Below are 17,713 nucleotides of genomic sequence, written 5' to 3' on the forward strand. Positions count from 1 at the left end.
ATCTCCTACAACCAAAAAAGAGAGAAGCGCTTAAAAGAATAACCTGTGTGACAACGTTTGGCACAATTAGTAATAAACTGTGCAAAGCGATTAAGAAACATTGGCCTGTATTGTCCCCCCTGGAACTTAACACAGGAATGCCCCTTTTCTCCTTCAAAAGAGGCCGTAACCTAAAAGATCATTTAGTACGAGCAGCCACCATAACCAAAAAAAACACAACAATAGAGACATGTCTAAATCTACCTCCTATTGTAGGGCACCACAAATGCAACAACTGCACTGCATGCGAATTCACGAAAAATACTAAGGTGTTTGAATATGAGAACTGTAAACACATATTGAAAACTTTCACTAATTGTAACTCTAAGAATGTTATATATTGTGTTAAATGCCCATGCCAACAACTGTATATTGGCCAAACTACCCAACAGATAAAAACCAGGATTTCGCAACACAGGAGCAGAATTCGGTGCAAGGTGCTATCTGCACCCCTAGTGGAACACTATGTGGAAAAAGGACATTCAGAAAACGAGCTACAGTGGCAAGTGGTTGACCAGCTCTTGCCTAATACCAGAGGAGGAAACCAACAGACAATCTTGAATCGCCTTGAGTGTAAATGGATTTTTCTTTGCAAAAGTATTGAGAAAGGACTCAACACTCTTGATGAGTGGAACAGCTGTGGCTAATTACAGACTCTTATGAGCATGAAGCACAATGGTTTATAATATAAAACGAAGATCCTGATATAATTTGAAATGTATAGCGTTTATGTTACAGGCAACTGCAATCACCCATTTACGCTCTGCAATTATCTCTCCACTGAGCAGGCGCGTTGCTTAAAGACACTTTATTCCCAGGCATGCGCGTCTGTTAATCCAATCAGGGTTACGTAAGCAACAACGAGTCAGCGCATGCGTTAAAACCGAACCAGGAAGTAACTGTTGCAGCGTTCCCAGACGCCGTAGCAGTGAAGCAGAGGTAGTCTAGCCACGGACCGCGGCGATCAAGTAAGCGAATGCGCCTCCCCGGCCGGTATCCCATGCCTACACACTATGTTTGGCCTGTGACGGGATCATATTAATTTATCGCTAAATGCCTCCCTTTTGTCTCTTGCAGTTCCCGCCGGAACGTGGGACACCAAATAATACCGGGTATTGTGAACTCCCTTCTAAATCCAGATAGCATAAGCGTGTATCACATGAGATCGTATTTCTAACCCTCACTCCCTTAATCCTTTTCAGATAAATAAACCCGCTCCCATTCAATACTTCTACCTCTGCAATACGAGTAATTGGACCATTATTGGTAACGGTTTTTATCCTTTTATTTTCTTTAATAAAACCCTGTTGTCAAAAAAAGCCCAAAACATTGGTCTCATCTTACTTTCAGATTGTGAAGAACCTTTTGAGCTAGAACTATCCTAGAAGCATGAATAATTAATATTTCTTGCCAAAATAAAAATTAAGTAAGTCACCTAACTGTAAACGCATCCTACTCCAATTCCAGTGATTGAATATATGTTTAATTGAATTCTTTCTGATCCTCCTGCTTTAAACAGTTGGACCAAAGACCTCACAGTACCAACAACTTGACCGCCGAGTCGGATAATAAATCTATCATCTCGTGCAAAGTAAGCAAGTACGCTCAATACCAAAAAGCGCGTAAATTAAACCCTTACCAAAAGCTTTTCTTTTAATGAAAATAAAAGCGCGCTACATTCACGGTTCGCCCTATTTCTACATGTATAGAAATGTGCATGAATTATATGCCACTGGGAGCACCATTCACTTCGTTTTTAGAAGCTATGTTTTTGTAAGGCTGTAGTAGTAAAACTTTAATTTAATTCTTTCAGGAAAGCTCACGTCCTGATGATGATCTAAAGTCATGTTAGATCGAAACGCCGTCGACCCTTGCAAGGAAACTCCCCTTCCCTACTGTATATATTTTTTGGGGAATACCCTTGCTTGTGACACTTTGTATATAGTTTTTTAAAATTTCACTCAGTCACTATAAGCACCTTGTCACATGTGTGAGCACCTGAAAAACCGAGAAAACATAATTGTGAAAACATTAATAAAGCCCTTTGTTTGTTACCTTACAAAACTGTCTCCCAAGATTAACTCATTTACTAGAAATATTTTTTCTTACTAGGACCTTCTTAGGCCACCCAGAACCATTGTTTCTCTTTAACCAAAAACACTTGAGGCCCAAAGCCAACAACTGACTGAAGATTTGAATGATTTTTGATTGCTTACCAGTCAAGCAGCAATTAATACAGTGAAATATACCTAAACCTATGTGTTTGTGTAATGTGCGTAAGATCCTGAGTTGTTTACAAACAGTGGTTATTCGTACACCTCGGTATTTGGGTTGTCCATACTATCATGTGATTTGGAGGGCATTTTGCAAAATGTCTTCTTTCTTGTTCACTGGCTTACAATTGGAAACCAAAAATGCATAGAAATTTAAAAGGTGCTAACAAATAGTCTGGTATTCCATGCGCCTATATGTCTCTCTATAAATAAAGTACCACGCTTGCTTTGCTCAGCTTAGCAGCTGTGACACAATATGCCCCGTAACACAACCTGAAGAGTCACATTTTACTCAGCCAAATCTGCTTTGGTTTTTTTACAATGTGGGTATTGGACCTGGCCCTCTCTGCAGGGTCACCTTCCTTTGCTGAACACGTTTTTATTGACGCTCATGATTCTGTCCACTTTACCACTGCTAACCAGTACAAATTTACTTGTGCTGACTTCCTATAACATGGGAAAGCTGGCCTACTCCTGATTGGCACATTTTAATTTACTTGTGGGTTCCTACTTAAATGGTACTACATGTACACAGTTCCTGTCAATTAAATGCTACCATTGGGCCTGTAGCAACGACTGTTCTACTCACTAAAAATAAAATTTTAATTCCTGTAGTGCAGTTTTAAACTGTCCATTTGACCTGGAAAAATAATCCTTTTGCTAGGCTTAAACCTTCCTTTTCAATACATAAGTCACACCTAAGGTAGGCCCTAAAAGCCCAAAGACAGGGTAGCATTTATTTAGAAAGTAGGACACGTGTTTAGGTTTTACATGTCGAGTTAAGTTAAAACACCTAAATTCATTTTCCACTACTGTAAGACCTATCTGTCCCACTGGATAGCATCTGGTGCTAACTTTTTATTGGGAGCAGGTAGAAATATCGTTTTTGGACTCAAATTAATTCAAGTGTAACATTCTCTTGAATGGTAAAGTCGGATTTTAGATTGCAATTCTGAAAATGCCACATCTTGGCATTTTCTTGCCCCTAATATTTGATGTCTGTTGTATGTGTTCTGGGTCACATGACTGTGAATGGCACCACTGTTGGGGTTTTTGTATTCCTGACTGACAGTGAGACAAAAGGCAATGGATGTAGGCAGGATAATCCATCCTGCCAGGATGGCTGGGGCGGAGCTGTTGCCTGTCTCACATCCCCATCAAAGTGCTTGCCTCCAACACGCACAAAGGAACCTTATCGCAAGCCTTTTGTCAACCCAGAAATCTTGGAGCCTTGATAGGGCAATGGAAAAACTTTCCAGAACCAGATTTGAGTGTAATTTAGGAAATCTCCCCACTTCAAAGGCTGATAACAGGTATAAATAATGGACGCACAAAACAAATCTTGAGTACACTCCTGGACATCTACATATCACAAAAGAAGGACTGTATTGTTCCCCAGAATATTGCCCTGCTTCTTGAGGCCTGGCGTGGTCTCCAGAGAAGTACCCGGCTGCTACAAGAGTACTGTCCTGCTGCTTGAGGAATGCTTTGCTGTTTCAGAAGGAAGACTAAACCTGCTTCCTTTATTCCAGGCTAACATGTGTGACTTCAAGGGACAGTTGGCTGACCTCCTGTTTTGAGCTACAGAGACACAACAATATCCATAGCTCTCCCTGTAACTGTCCAGCTGACCTGCTGCAACTGGACCTGCCTGGACCAGATCCCCAAGAGTTGTCTCCACAGGTCGTGGACCCTTGGCTGGCATCAGAGTGCACTCATCCACAAGAGAAGAAGAAATCCAGATGTTCTTGATTCTACATGACCTTGAACAGGCCTGCTGAGATCCTGCCACTCGCGCCGACTGCCAAAGCAAAGCTCCGGTGAACATGACTCTTTATGCTACAGTGACTGCCAGCATCGGCTGGTAACACAAGATCTGCACTTTGCCCTACACCAACTAAAAACAGCAGTGATTGCCAACGCGAAGTTCCAACAATGACCATACACGAAATCCAACCGGCTCCTCATGCTATAGTGACAACAGCCTACGCTGCCCGGCCTTCTCTCAGCACTACAGCAATGGCGATCTGCAAAAGCTCTCCCTGATGCCCGCAGCCTCCTCCACCACAAACTGGACTCTTCACACTGTACTTTGAGACAATAACCTTTTTAGTGGGACTGACCTGGTCCCTTTATCCGGCCCGCATTCAAGCATGATTGGCCTAAACATGTGACTTTGCCCCAGTTTGGCATGAGAAGATGATCGCGAATGGCTCTTTGTACTTTTAGGCGGTATTTTGCACTAAAAACTTTAATAAATCATGACTCTATTCTATTGACTGGATTTAATTTGTTTTGGTGTCATTTCATTAATAAAACCGTCTTTATTATTCAAATTTATTTTGGGAATTTTCTTGTGTTGTGTGTTCCCTTCATTACTGGTTGTGTGCTGCAGACATGCTTTACTGATTGCCTCTAAGGTAAGCCTGACTGATTTGTGCCAAGCTAATAGATGGAAGAGCATAGGTTAATTTGTTAACTTTGTGGTTCACCTTGACAAGGATTATAGGTATTACGTGAGATTTGTTTTCACCCCCTTCAACCAATAATCCAACTTCTTACAGTGAGTAGCTGTGGAATGTGGGCTCTACCTCAGTTGGCCCCCAGGGAAATCTTCCAAATCCTGACATTTCTGAAAGCAAAACACACTTGAGAGTTTAGGATTGTGTGATTTGCATTGATCCCGTGGCATGTGTGTAGCCAGAAGCCATTGCAACCCTCAAATGTTGGCTCAAAATTCACATTTTCCTCTTAATTCTAAGAGGAAAAATGCCAAAATCTAAGGGGATCTACAAACTTCCAACCACTCAGTGTTCGCACAAATTTCCGAATGAAAACAACCCCACGTGTATGAATTGACCCAGCATCTATTCAAAACGCAATTTCTGCAAAATGCATTTCTTCTCTGATTGACACTTCTGCAATCTTCTAGAATCCACACCATCCCTACCACTCAATGGTAACCTATCTGCCCGATAAATGCTAGTCCCCCATTGGCTCCTGTTTTCATCCATTCCTGTCATGGGGACTAGGCCCAAGCACACAAGTGGGGTAGCAGTGTTATCAGAATAAGGGGAGGAATGCTAAGTTATAGGAATTCTGTGGCTACCTGAAGATTCTGGAAGGCAAATGTTAAGGTTTGAAGCATTGTGGGCAAGAAACCGTTATGGGATCTACACAATGGCACACTGTACTAAACTCCCTCTAGTGTCAAGCATTCAAAAATGTCTGGGGTTGGTAGGTATCCCTGACTGGCAGTGGAGTATTGTCACAAATGCTATAGCTACCCCTATTTTCAATGTTGCATTTTGGGTCCTTTGATGTTGTAGGAATTAGGTTGAGCCATACCTGTGGGTAGTGTTATAACAGAAGAAGTGTAGAAACACTAAGCGGTAGGTATTGTGGGGATCACTGCAGATTCTGGAAGTTTAGGCCAGAGAAAAATAAAGGAATTTGGTGATTTTATGCATGATTTGAGTTCTGGGGGGCATTGTAGGTAAGAAATGATCATTGGATTCACACAGGCACATAATCTTGAAATCCCCAAGGTGTTTAGCTTTCAGAAATGTCTGGATCTGATAGGATCCCTGAAAGGCAGCCGACCCAGTGCCAATATATTGCACTCAGTAAGTCTAATGGCCTTTCTGTATGCTGAACTCAAATTGGGGCAAATCTCCTTTCTGCCCCCTTGGGGCAGAAAGATTTTACCTCCCTTTTTGTAAAGGGCTCATGGCTCAATGCTAGTGTGGGATGCCCCACCATTTTGTTTTGCCCATATGTAAACCTCCTGGTATCTAGTGGGCTTTGTATACCATTGGAGGCAGATTAAGGGCAAACTTCCCAATTGGGGCAAACCTTCTCCCACCCCCCCTGGAGCAAAAAAGCTTTACTGCCCCTTCTGGGGTGCTGGTATGATGCAATGCCTGTGTGTTTGGCTCCCATCATTTTGTTTGCTTGGTGGCCCTTTTGAAATACCTAGTGTCGATTGGGCTTTCTGCCCAACCCCATGGGACAAACCCTCCATCCACCCCACGAGGAGCAGAAAAACTGCATTGCCACTTTTGGGATGGCATTATGATTCTGCGCCAGGAGGGCCGCCTCCACCTCATTGTTGTCTTATGGTTTCCTTTGTGTCGAGTGGCCTTTCTGCCATTCCAAAGATACATACTGGGTCAACCCCCAATCAGCCTCTTGGGGGATATAAAGACTATATTGTGCCCTTTTGGTGGCAGTGCCACTGCCTGATGCCATAGTGGGCTGCCATTTGTTTTTTTGTTGAAATAAAAAAACCTTTGTTAATTTTGTGGTAATTAGATCCAAGGTGTCTAGTGGACCTACTGGGAGCATAGTGGGGTCAAACCCTCCCATATCTCTCCTAGCAGCGTCGGGAAAACTGTATTGCCCCCTTTTGGGGTGTGGTCATGGCCTTATGCCAGGGGGGATCACCCACACCTCTTCGTTATATAGGCTCAGATGTGCAGAGGTCTCCAATTGAGTCGGAGATCTTTGCAAGGAAACATTTAAAAGGCAGAGGCAGAGGACTCCCCATGTAGGTTTGTGAATAGCATTTTTTAGTACACAATTAGTACTATTGTGGTACTCCTCCATGTACGTACTGCAAAGTGCAGCTTGTGAATAGGCCCCAAAGTGTTTTGCATAAGATTGAAAACAAAGCTAGATAACCAGCTGACAGAGCAGCAGGGATGACATGAATATAAGTTGATATGGGCAGTTAGGGATGGCACCCCAATTGATGGCTTTGATGCCTACATACTAGCAAAATATTCACTTATTACTGCAAAGCACTATATCAAAACCAGCTCAAGACAGATGTCGCTGAAAGAGATTCCCTACAAACTTACCACACTTGATTGACAATGACTGATTTAGAATGGAAGAAACACTCACACTCGGTAAGATTGCTACTGCCATCACCTAGCAACAGCTTGGGGAAATGCCTGGACCCAACAGTATACTAGACGAAATATTTAGGAGATTGCATCCAAGTTGGGACGGGATTGCTTCATGTTGCTTGATGTGTAAAATGATACAAAAGGGTGTGGTGATAGACGGAGCATCTGAATCAATCAAACACTCACACCCATTCAAAAGATCTGGGTTTAATCCATCACCGTTCTTTAGCCCACTCTGCCACCCCAGTTCAGACATGGCTATATACAAATCAGTCTGACCCTGTGCCTCATGGGAACAGTCTAGCCCGAACTGCCAAGAGATGTCTTCCCTGGACCGGAAACAAGCTTCCGAGGACTGGTTTCTGGCATTCCAGCTGTCTTCAGCCCGACTTGCTTGAATCTAGTGGCAAAGTGAGCAAGGGACTCACGTCTGAGCATAACATGCCACACTTATTGCGGCCAAAAGTGGTACACCAGGGGGTGGTGATGGACGCAGCATCTGAATCAATAAAACACTCACACCCAGTCAAAAGATCTGGGTTTAATCCATCACCGTTCTTTAGCCCACTCTGCCATCCCAGTTCAGACATGGCTATATGCAAATCAGTCTGACTCTGTGCCTCATGGGAACAGACCAGCCCGAACTGCCAAGCCATATCATCCCTGGACCGGAAACAAGCTTCCGAGGACCGGTTTCTGGCATTCCAGCCGTCTTCAGCCTGGCTTGCTTGAATCCAGTGGCAAAGTGAGCAATGGACTCACGTCTGAGCGTACCCTGCCACACTTATGGTGGCCAAAAGCGGTTCAAAAGGGTGTGGTGATGGACGGTGCATCTGAATCAATCAAACACTCACACCCAGTCAAAAGATCTGGGTTTAATCCATCACCGTTCTTTAGCCCACTCTGCCACCCCAGTTCAGACTTGGCTATATGCAAATCAGTCTGACCCTGTGCCTCATGGGAACAGTCCATCCCGAACTGCCAAGCCATGTCTTCCCTGGACCGGAAACAAGCTTCCGAGGACCGCTTTCTAGCATTCCAGCCGTCTTCAGCCCGGCTTGCTTAAATCCAGTGGCAAAGTGAGCAAGGGAATCAGGTCTGAGCATATCCTGCCACACTTATGGCAGCCAAAAGCGGTGCAAAAGGGGGTGGTGATGGACGGAGCATCTGAAACAATCAAACACTCACACCCAGTCAAAAGATCTGGGTTTTAATCCATCACCGTTCTTTAGCCCACTCTGCCACCCCAGTTCAGACAGGGCTATATGCAAATCAGTCTGACCCTGTAACTCATGGGAACAGTCCAGCCCGAACTGCCAAGCCATGTCTTCCCTGGACCGGAAACAAGCTTCCGAGGACCGGTTTCTGGCATTCCAGCCTTCTTCAGCCCGGCTTGCTTGAATCCAGTGGCAAAGTGAGCAAGGGACTCAGGTCTGAGCATACCCTGCCACACTTATGGCGGCCAAAAGCGGTACAAAACAAAAGCGGTACAAAAGGGGGTGGTGATGGACGGAGCATCTGAATCAATTAAACACTCACACCCAGTCAAAAGATCTGGGTTTAATCTCTCACCGTTCTTTAGCCCACTCTGCCACCCCAGTTCAGACATGGCTATATGCAAATCAGTCTGACCCTGTGCCTCATGGGAACAGTCCAGCCCGAACTGCCAAACCATGTCTTCCCTGGACCAGAAACAAGCTTCCGAGGACCGGTTTCTGACGTTCCAGCCATCTTCAGCCCGGCTTGCTTGAATCCAGTGGCAAAGTGAGCAAGGGACTCACGTCTGAGCATACCCTGCCACACTTATGGCGGCCAAAAGCGGTACAAAAGGAGGTGGTGATGGATTAAACCCAGATCTTTTGACTGGGTGTGAGTGTTTGGTTGATTCAGATGCTCCGTCCATCACCACACCCTTTTGTACCGATATGTAAAATGAGGCACACTAGATTGGAAACTCTCCCGGTAACCTTGAACATTCCATGGCCATCCACATACACAAAGAGGGGTTGATGGCTTATGAATGCTTCTTCTAAAAGCCAGTTTCTCTCTTAAATACAGGTACGAAATGTCTGCACAAGTTGCTGCTCAACAAACACCTGCCACTGTTTGTCCTCACATGTACATCCTGCCCAGTCTGGTTTTACACGTCCACGAGTAACGTGCAGAACTTATGGAGGGTGTTAGCGGCAAGAAATGTGCGGGTGATTTTTAAAAATTCCTTGCCAACCTGAATGCCCAGAAAGTGGTTGAACCATAGAGTAGGGCGTCCTCCTCACAGTACTCAATTAAGTTCTGGACTAGAGATCTGCCCTGAGTAGTGTTTCTGTGTCCACCCTTCACATGGGCCAGCAATGGACAACAAGAGCCTAAGTGCTAGCAGAGTGTAGAGTGCTGATACCCGACACAGCATAAGATATATTTGACCAACATAATAAACGGGAAAGTTCGCAGATTCGTTTTGTTTAAATTGAAAATCTTTTATAATGCACACCGTAATTAATACACAGTTAAAGTGAAGACATTTAGATAAAATTTGATCTCTCTAGCCGTAGGCATTTTATAATTAACACCACAACATGTCAGAAACAACGTCAGGGGCTTTTGCACCAACGAGAAACAGTGTGGTCAGAGTGCCCTCGGGCAGGCAGCTTCAGCACCTATGGATTTTCTACTGCGGATCATCATCGCTGAGAGCGAAACTAACACACCTCAGGGTTGGGGAAATAATTAGTCGGCAGGGGCTGCGCGAGTGCTTGGTCTTCTCAAAAACGTCAGTTTTGGGAGTACATCTCGTCCAGTGGAAACAATAGTCGCGGATCTCGGAGGGATGATTGGGTGGATGGCAGGCGGACAGCGGCTTCGCGCTCCGATGGCCCTCTTTGTAGATGCTTGGTAGCGTGGAATGCTGGCACCAAGTGGACATCGGAGTCACGGGGCAATTCTCCTCCATAGCGCGACCACTGGCGTGGCGCCTTCTTCCTTCTTTATTCGGATTGGTGGAACTTCGGTGACCATGTTGTTGGCACGTACGATGTTCCGAGGTGAGTTCTGGCAGGGTGGTATGGTGAGAGCTTGAGGGAAGGTCAAGATGTTCGTGACACCGTATTCTCACGTCACGGAAAGAAGTATTTGGTGCAGTGCGCGGTCTGTCGGGCAGCTTGGGCAAAGGGTGAGCGAAGAGTGTCCCAGACCTCTTCTGTTCGTTCCTTGGCTGCTCTTGAGAATGCAGATAAGGGTACACTCGCCTGCCAGACGCACTTTTCGATTCTTTATAATGTTCGCACTGCAGGTCAGGGATAGCACGCACGTTCAGGTGTAGCTTGAAAGGTGACGCCATGGTCTCTTACGTCCAGTCTCCGATGTGGCTCCTATAACATCATTGGAGGGTTTCGCCCCAGGGTGCTTTCAGCAGCTGAGTAGGCTAGAAGCTGACTACTTTGGACGCAAGTAGCTGGATTTCCTTCTGCTTTCCAGTTGATTGGCAGAGCATGACAATGTATCCATGTTTCGTTAGCTCTGTTGGTCAGCAGTTCAAAGCCAGGGATATCTGCAAAGAAACAAATAAATTACTTCTGGTGTACATAATAAGAACAATGTTTTCTTCTATAGTTCTCTATCTTCCTGCAATGGAACAAACAAGAAAAAATAATGATAGATTCCTTAATGTTTTCGAGATATGCACGTTTGATAAATTTACCTCTGCTTACCATGACTCCTTAACACACCTACACATTTTGCAAGGCAATATCTCCCACATTTAGCACGCAATATTCGCCATTAACTATTTGCTTCGATTAAAAAATCTTTATTCAACACTATCACACTTGGCCATAAAAATGCACGTTATACAACTACAATACATCCATGAAGTTAAAAAAACAGATAAAACATTTGAACATTTTCACAATATTTGTTTGCATGTGGGAACAAATAATACAATTAGACAAAAATACTTTCCCAATTCCACTCGCTCCCCAAATATAAGAAGCGACGCTAAAACTTATTATGGGGTCTTCCAAAGTACACAACTGTAGTGCAACATTGTAATATCTAATATTGTGTGTGATGAAGATTTGTTTCAAGATATGCTTCCTTAGACCATCATAAAAGCTGGAAATTAGCATAAAGTGCTGAGTGCTCTGTTTTGAGGTACCTTCACAAGGGCACTACACCATTGCCCTGCGCCACTGGTTTGTGATAGAGAAGGTGTTGGAAATGGCCCTATTTACAGGGTTACCCAAAGTTTTGCCTTTCTCCTCTTTTTGCAGAATTCTGTTTGTTGGCCTTAGGACTCTTTACTCCTGCCAACCAGTGCTAAAGTGCACATGCTTTTCCAATAAACATGGTGACTCTGGTGTATACGTGATTGGCATATTTGGTTTACCTTTAACTCCCTTATAAAGTGATACTTGTAAAGTGGTATACCATGTACCCAGGGCCTGCAACCAAAATGCTACTAGTGGCCTGCAGACTAGATGTGTCACCACACAAGAAGCCTTTCAAAACCTGTCTCAGGATTGCCATTGCAGGGACTGTGTGTGCAGTTTACTAAAACTGTGGCTTGGCATTTAAAACCTCTTGTCAAACCTTAAACTCCCCTTTTATTACACATAAGTCACCTCAAAGGTAGGCCCTAAGTGACCCTAAGGGGAAAGTGCTGTGTAACTTAAAGGCTGGAAATTTCCTTTTAATCTTTACACGTGCTAGTAGTGATAAACAGCTAAATTAATTTTACACAGCTGGGAGGCCTACTCTTTTCATAGGCTAGCATTGGGAATTCCTTAAAACACTTTTTAACCACATCGCTGCTACAGGAATTTTCCTGCTGTGCTGCAATTTTATGACAGGGTGTGGTCGTGACGGAACCATTCCGTCATCAGCACAGCTCAACCGTGACTGATGACGGAATGGTTCCGTCACCAGCATCGAAGGGGTTAAGATGTAATTCCTCATCAGAAATGAGAAGCTGTATCATGTTTCGTACCATTTTTGAAATACCACTTTAAGAAATTGGATTCTTCTCTGCTATTAACTTTGCTCTATGTACCTGCAGCCTGTCTACAACACACATCTAGGCTGGGTGACAGCTACACTTTGTGTACTCCCTCTAGACAGGCACAAACACAGGAAGGACTGGGTAAGACACAGACACATGATTTATCCGCATTCATCTGCCTTCTAATAGCTTTCCTCGGCAGGAAGTGAGAGAGGTGGCTCACACTTAAATCTGAATAGACTGTGCCCTGTCCTCTCACAAAGGGCTGATTAACCCCCACAGATAGCCTGACAGACAGGACTGGTTTGAATGGGATCCTTGTGAACTTCAGAGACTTTCTTTGAAGTCACAACTTACATCAAAGTATTTTGGGGTATAAGTAATGAGGCGCGGAACTACCAAAGCAGTAGACTAGTGGATCTCGAAAGAACTCTGCTGGAGTAAAGACTGGTGTGCTGTAAGGATTGCAAAACACACACGGTGATGGACGGAATATTGCACATTGGCAAAACATTCACCCCCAGTCACAGATCTGGGTTAATCCATTGTTATTTTGCTCATCACGCCACCCCAGTTAGGACATGGCCATACGCAAATGAGTCTTGACCCTGTGCCTCATGGGAACAGTCCAGCCCGAACTGCCAAGCCATGTCTTCCCTGGACTGGAATCAAGCCTCCTAGGACCAGTTTCTGGCTATCAGCCATCATCAGCCAGGATAGCTTGACTCCAGTGGCATATTGAGCATGGGACCCACGTCTTGGCATACCCTTCCTACATAGGGCGAACAGCAAAACACACAAGGTGATGGATGGAATGTTGCACATTGGCAAAACATTCACCCACAGTCACAGATCTGGGTGTAATCCATCGTTATTTTGCTTACCATGCCACCCCAGTTCAGAAATGGCCATATGCAAATCAGTCTTAACCCTGAACCTCATGGGAACAGTCCAGCCAGAACTGCCAAGTCATGTCTTCCCTGGACCCGAATCAAGCACCCTAGGACCAGTTTCTGGCTATCAGCCGTCATCAGCCATGACAGCTTGACTCCAGTGGCATAGTGAGCACGGATCTCCAACACACGTCTAGGCTGGATGACAGCTACACTTTGTGTACTCTCTCTAGACAGGCACAAACACAGGAATGGCTGGGTAAGACACATGGCTTATCCGCATTCATCTGCCTTCTAATAGCTTTCCTCGGCAGGAAGTGGGAGAGGTGGATCACACTTATATCTGAAAAGTCTTTGCCCTGTCCTCACAAAATGGGCTGATTACCCGCCACAGATAGTCTGACTGACATGACTGGGTTAAAAGGGATCCTTGTGCACTTTAGAGAGTGTCTTTGAAATCACAACCTACATCAAAGCACTTTTGGGTATAAGTACTGAGGCACAACCCTACCAAAGCAGTACACTAGTGGATCTGGGAAGAACTCTGCTGGTGTTAAGACTGGTATGCTGTAAGGATTGCCATTTTGGTGTGACTGACTGTTCTGAGATCCTGCTTTTCTGCTTTGAGGGGCTGCCTGCTGACCTCTGCCCTGCTGAGGGGAAGGACTGTGCCCATCACATTTAAAAACTGAGTGATTTCAAGAGCTAGCCTCCTGTTTTCTGAAGTCTCAGGGACACAAAAGACTTCATGCAATTCTGCTGTTGCAGTGGAACTCTGCCATCTGTGAGTCCTCCAGTTCAGGGCCTCATGATTAGGATTGAGATTTGCAGCTGAATTCTTAAAAAACTGACACATTGGCTTAACTGCGAAAGAAATTCCGATGCATCGGCCTTCGACACAGAGGATGCTCTACAACATCGACTCAACAGCCTGCATGGGTCAATGATCACTCTCTGAGTGACTCAATGATGCATTGCATTCACTTCAACAGAGCTCGACAATGATGTGGGACCCCCTTTGTGTGTCTCAACAACAATTCATTAGACTCTCGACATTCCAAGGCAGGGAGCATTGCCTCATCTAGGAGCCTGACCCCAGAGGAGCTGGGGACAGGAGGGAGGTTAGAAAACTAAAGCTGCATTTGGAGAAAAAGTATGCTTTAGAGGGGAAAAGGGTGGCTCTAGAACAGGGTTCTCCAATATTGGTCCTCGAGGGCCAGATCCATACCAGATCTGTAGAAGAACCACATTCAGATAAATGTAGGTATGTTAAAAATCTATCATGGATCAGGCCCTCCAGCACCGACATTGGAGAACCATGCAACAGAAGAAAGGACACTAACCAATAAGCTAAACTTCAGAGAGCTGGACATCAGAGCCCCACAAGTGGGGTCCAGCAGCAACAGCAATGGTGGCAGCATATCTGCAGTATCCTCACATGAGTCCTGATTTAATAGCCCAAAAGATATGGTGACATTTATAATGTGGGAGATGACATGGATAAATGGCTGGAGGTCTTATCTAGTAGCTTTAAAATTGCACAGGGTCCCAGAGGAGTTCTAAGGTATGGGAGTAATCATAGGTGGGACATGCCCACAGTAGGGTGGGATGTACTCCTTACATTAGAGGTGGGGTACCAGACTAACTATACTGCCATGAAGGCCATTTCAGTCAGCATTTTTGGGTTGACACATAAGAATTATAGACAACGATTCAGGGCTAGTCACAAACTCTTTACACAAGCATTGGTGGATTTCTTGGACTATGCTGGTAAGTTACTGAAGGGCTGTGTGAGAAGCAGCACAGTTGATAATTTTTAAAGGGTTGTGCAACTTATTTTTGAAAAAGCACATTCTTGCTAATTGTTTTACAGAGCTGCGCCAACAGCTAGTGGATAGCAAGCTGACTGACTCTGGGAAGCCTGCAAAGGGGTGGACGTCTGGGTCAGCATTAGAGTGTCCAGAAAGGTACTTAGGAGTGACCCCAGGAAGGTTGGTTTAGGTTACCCCCAAAAGAATGAGGATTAGGTCCCAGGGTAAAGGGGAAGGAAAGGGTTTCCATGTCTCTACTGAGAAGAGGTAGGTAGGTTCTGGTACTCAGTGGCCCAGGGCAACCCATTTCCAACCCTATTGCTTTTATTGTTCCCAGTTAGGAGTCTGTCTGTCCAAATAAACCACCCATTGGTGGGAATTCAACCAGGGTGGCCCATGTAGCCTTATGGTAAAGTCCCCAGAGGCAGGTCACAGAACATGCCATGATCTCCCTCAGCTAGGAGATCTCCACACAGGATGAGTTGTGATCCCTGAAGGTGGAGGCCATCCCTTCCATCAGTTGGGAGGGAATGGGGTCCCAATCACTGCCCTGAGGGATACTAGGGCTAGCAGGACCTTGATTGTGAAAGAGCTAGTCTCCCCAGGGCAGTATTCTGGCAAGATGTGTAAAGTGACTCCAGACCCTGGGCAGGATTATTTCCACCCTTTGGCCCTTGTGTCCCTAGCGTGGGGTGGGAAGGTGACCAACAAAAAGTCCTAGTAACTCCCAGATGCCTATTGACTGAATTCTGGAGAACGAGATATCCCCAGTGTCAAGAGAAATAGAAGGGGCGGCCACCTCAGGTGCCCTGACTGTTCAGTTTTCTGAAGGCACTACTCCCAAATGGGTACAGAATCCCAGATGTAGGGTCAGGGGGATGAAGGAATCACCCCTGATTTATGTCGAGTCCAATGGCATTGACCCAAGGTTGGAGGAACAGTTACACGATATAACCCTTGAAACGGTTGGAGGTGTAGTGGACCAAGTGTGCAAGACATCTGGGCTATGGCCCCCCACGCAGAAAAACTGTATTTCTTCAATGGGACCTGTTTCAGTCTGGTAGCCAGCCTGCCCTCCACTGTGGTTGACTTGAACTTTGAATTTGCACCAGTCCCTCAACCTTTAGACAACTAGTGACTTTTAAGCACTCTTTACACCTTTAATCTATAAAAAATTACATCTTGACTTCCACTTACTTGAATTTTGCTGTTTTGGTCTTGTTTTACTCAGATAAATATCCTCTATTTATCTATGTTTGGAGATATTTTGTGGTGTTTTCATTGAGTTAGTGTAGTTTGTGTTGCAGAAATACTTTACATATTGCCTCCTGAGTTAAGTTTGACCTCTCCGTGCAAAGCTACTGAAGGGTGAGGACAGGTTGACTTAGAGTGTGTATCTGACTTACCCTGAATTGAGTGGTGGTCTCTACCTGAATAGGGTGCAAACCTCTGCCACTATAGACCCTGTTTCTAGCAGAAGGTGACAAGGTGGTGTACTAAACCCAGCTGTAGCCTCGTTAAAATGAAGTGATGTTGGGTATTTGTCACCAAATATAGGTACTTTTGAAAGCCATCAAAGAAAGCGATCGACAAGTATGTGACAAAAACGGATTTCATGGCATCAACAAGAGATCTTTTTTAAGCTCTAACACCTAAATAAAAAGGCCTTAACCTTGTATTTTTGAAAAGCAAGAACTCTCAAGAATGATGAAGCCCAGGAGAGCCAAACGTAAATTAAAAAATATAATCTATATAGGAAAGCTACAGAATGTTAAAAACATGAACTAACACTAAACAATCGAAACATTTTCCTTTTGTAAAATCTGCCTCAGATTTAGTCCATATTGAGTACCACAATAAAATAGGTTTATGCTAAAGCAGGTCTTCGAGGTGAATTAGCCCCAATTCCTTGTGTATAATTGAGGATGGTGTTGAGGCATGAAAATACAAAAGGCACCTTAAAAAGGCATTCTCCACAACTTAGAAAAGCCAGCAAGATGTACTACCCCACAGGCCCCCACAGTGTATGGCAGCTGGCAATACTTTGGCCTTATAGATATTGATCATTGCCATGATGGGGTAGCTGTCAAGTTTACAGCGGAACACGTAAAACCCTTTCACACTCTACTCATTTAAGAGAGAGCATGTAGTATGTGTTAAGACTAAGCATGGGCGAAATTTGAGAATTCGCGTTCTGCGAATTCGCAGATTTCCCTGCAAAATCGAAAAAAAATCAGAGAATTCGAGAATATCCCCACAAAATCGTGGACTTTTGGGGATTTGCCCTGGAGTACTTTCTACTTGCTAATCCAGTAAGTGCTCCCTCATTGGGTAAATGTAAAGTGCTTTTACTACACTGCAGCTGCGTAAAGGGCCAGAAGATGTGTCTCCAGTGACCATGTGTGCCTGTAACAGAGGCACAGGCACACATTGTCACTCGAAACACATCTTCTGGCCCTTTACTCAGCTACAGTGTAGTAAAAGCACTATGGGGCAGATTTACAAGCCACATGCGCCTCTTTTGCGCTGCAGTTGCTTCACTTTTGTGATGCAGCGGCAGCACAAAAGATGCGCCATGGTGCTGGGTATTAACAACGTGACGCATCTGAAAGATGCGTCACGTTGTAAAGCCCTGCGCCATCAGGAGGCGTTCCGGCGCAGGGCAGGGCATTCCTGTGCAGGAACGCCTGCTAAAAGTGGCTGAGTGAAATCTACAAGATTTCACTTAGTCACTTTTAGGCCAATGCTGCGTCAAAACCCTGTGCCTGCTTGAAGCAGGCACATGGTT

At 44.7% G+C, this 17,713-nt stretch overlaps 1 long non-coding RNA gene across 1 annotated transcript in view; it reads right to left on the reverse strand.

The window, feature by feature from the left end:
- Nucleotides 1-9,723: 9,723 nt before the first annotated feature.
- The window catches only part of LOC147718668 (uncharacterized), a 453,950-nt gene continuing 445,960 nt past the window's right edge, over nt 9,724-17,713 (reverse strand). Inside the window, exon 4 of the long non-coding RNA XR_015309999.1 lies at nt 9,724-10,772. This is a non-coding gene — a long non-coding RNA (uncharacterized LOC147718668). The remainder of the gene's footprint in view (nt 10,773-17,713) is intronic.

Source organism: Lissotriton vulgaris, chromosome 4_1, assembly GCF_964263255.1.
Source record: "Lissotriton vulgaris chromosome 4_1, aLisVul1.2, whole genome shotgun sequence".
Taxonomy (NCBI): Eukaryota; Metazoa; Chordata; class Amphibia; order Caudata; family Salamandridae; genus Lissotriton; species Lissotriton vulgaris.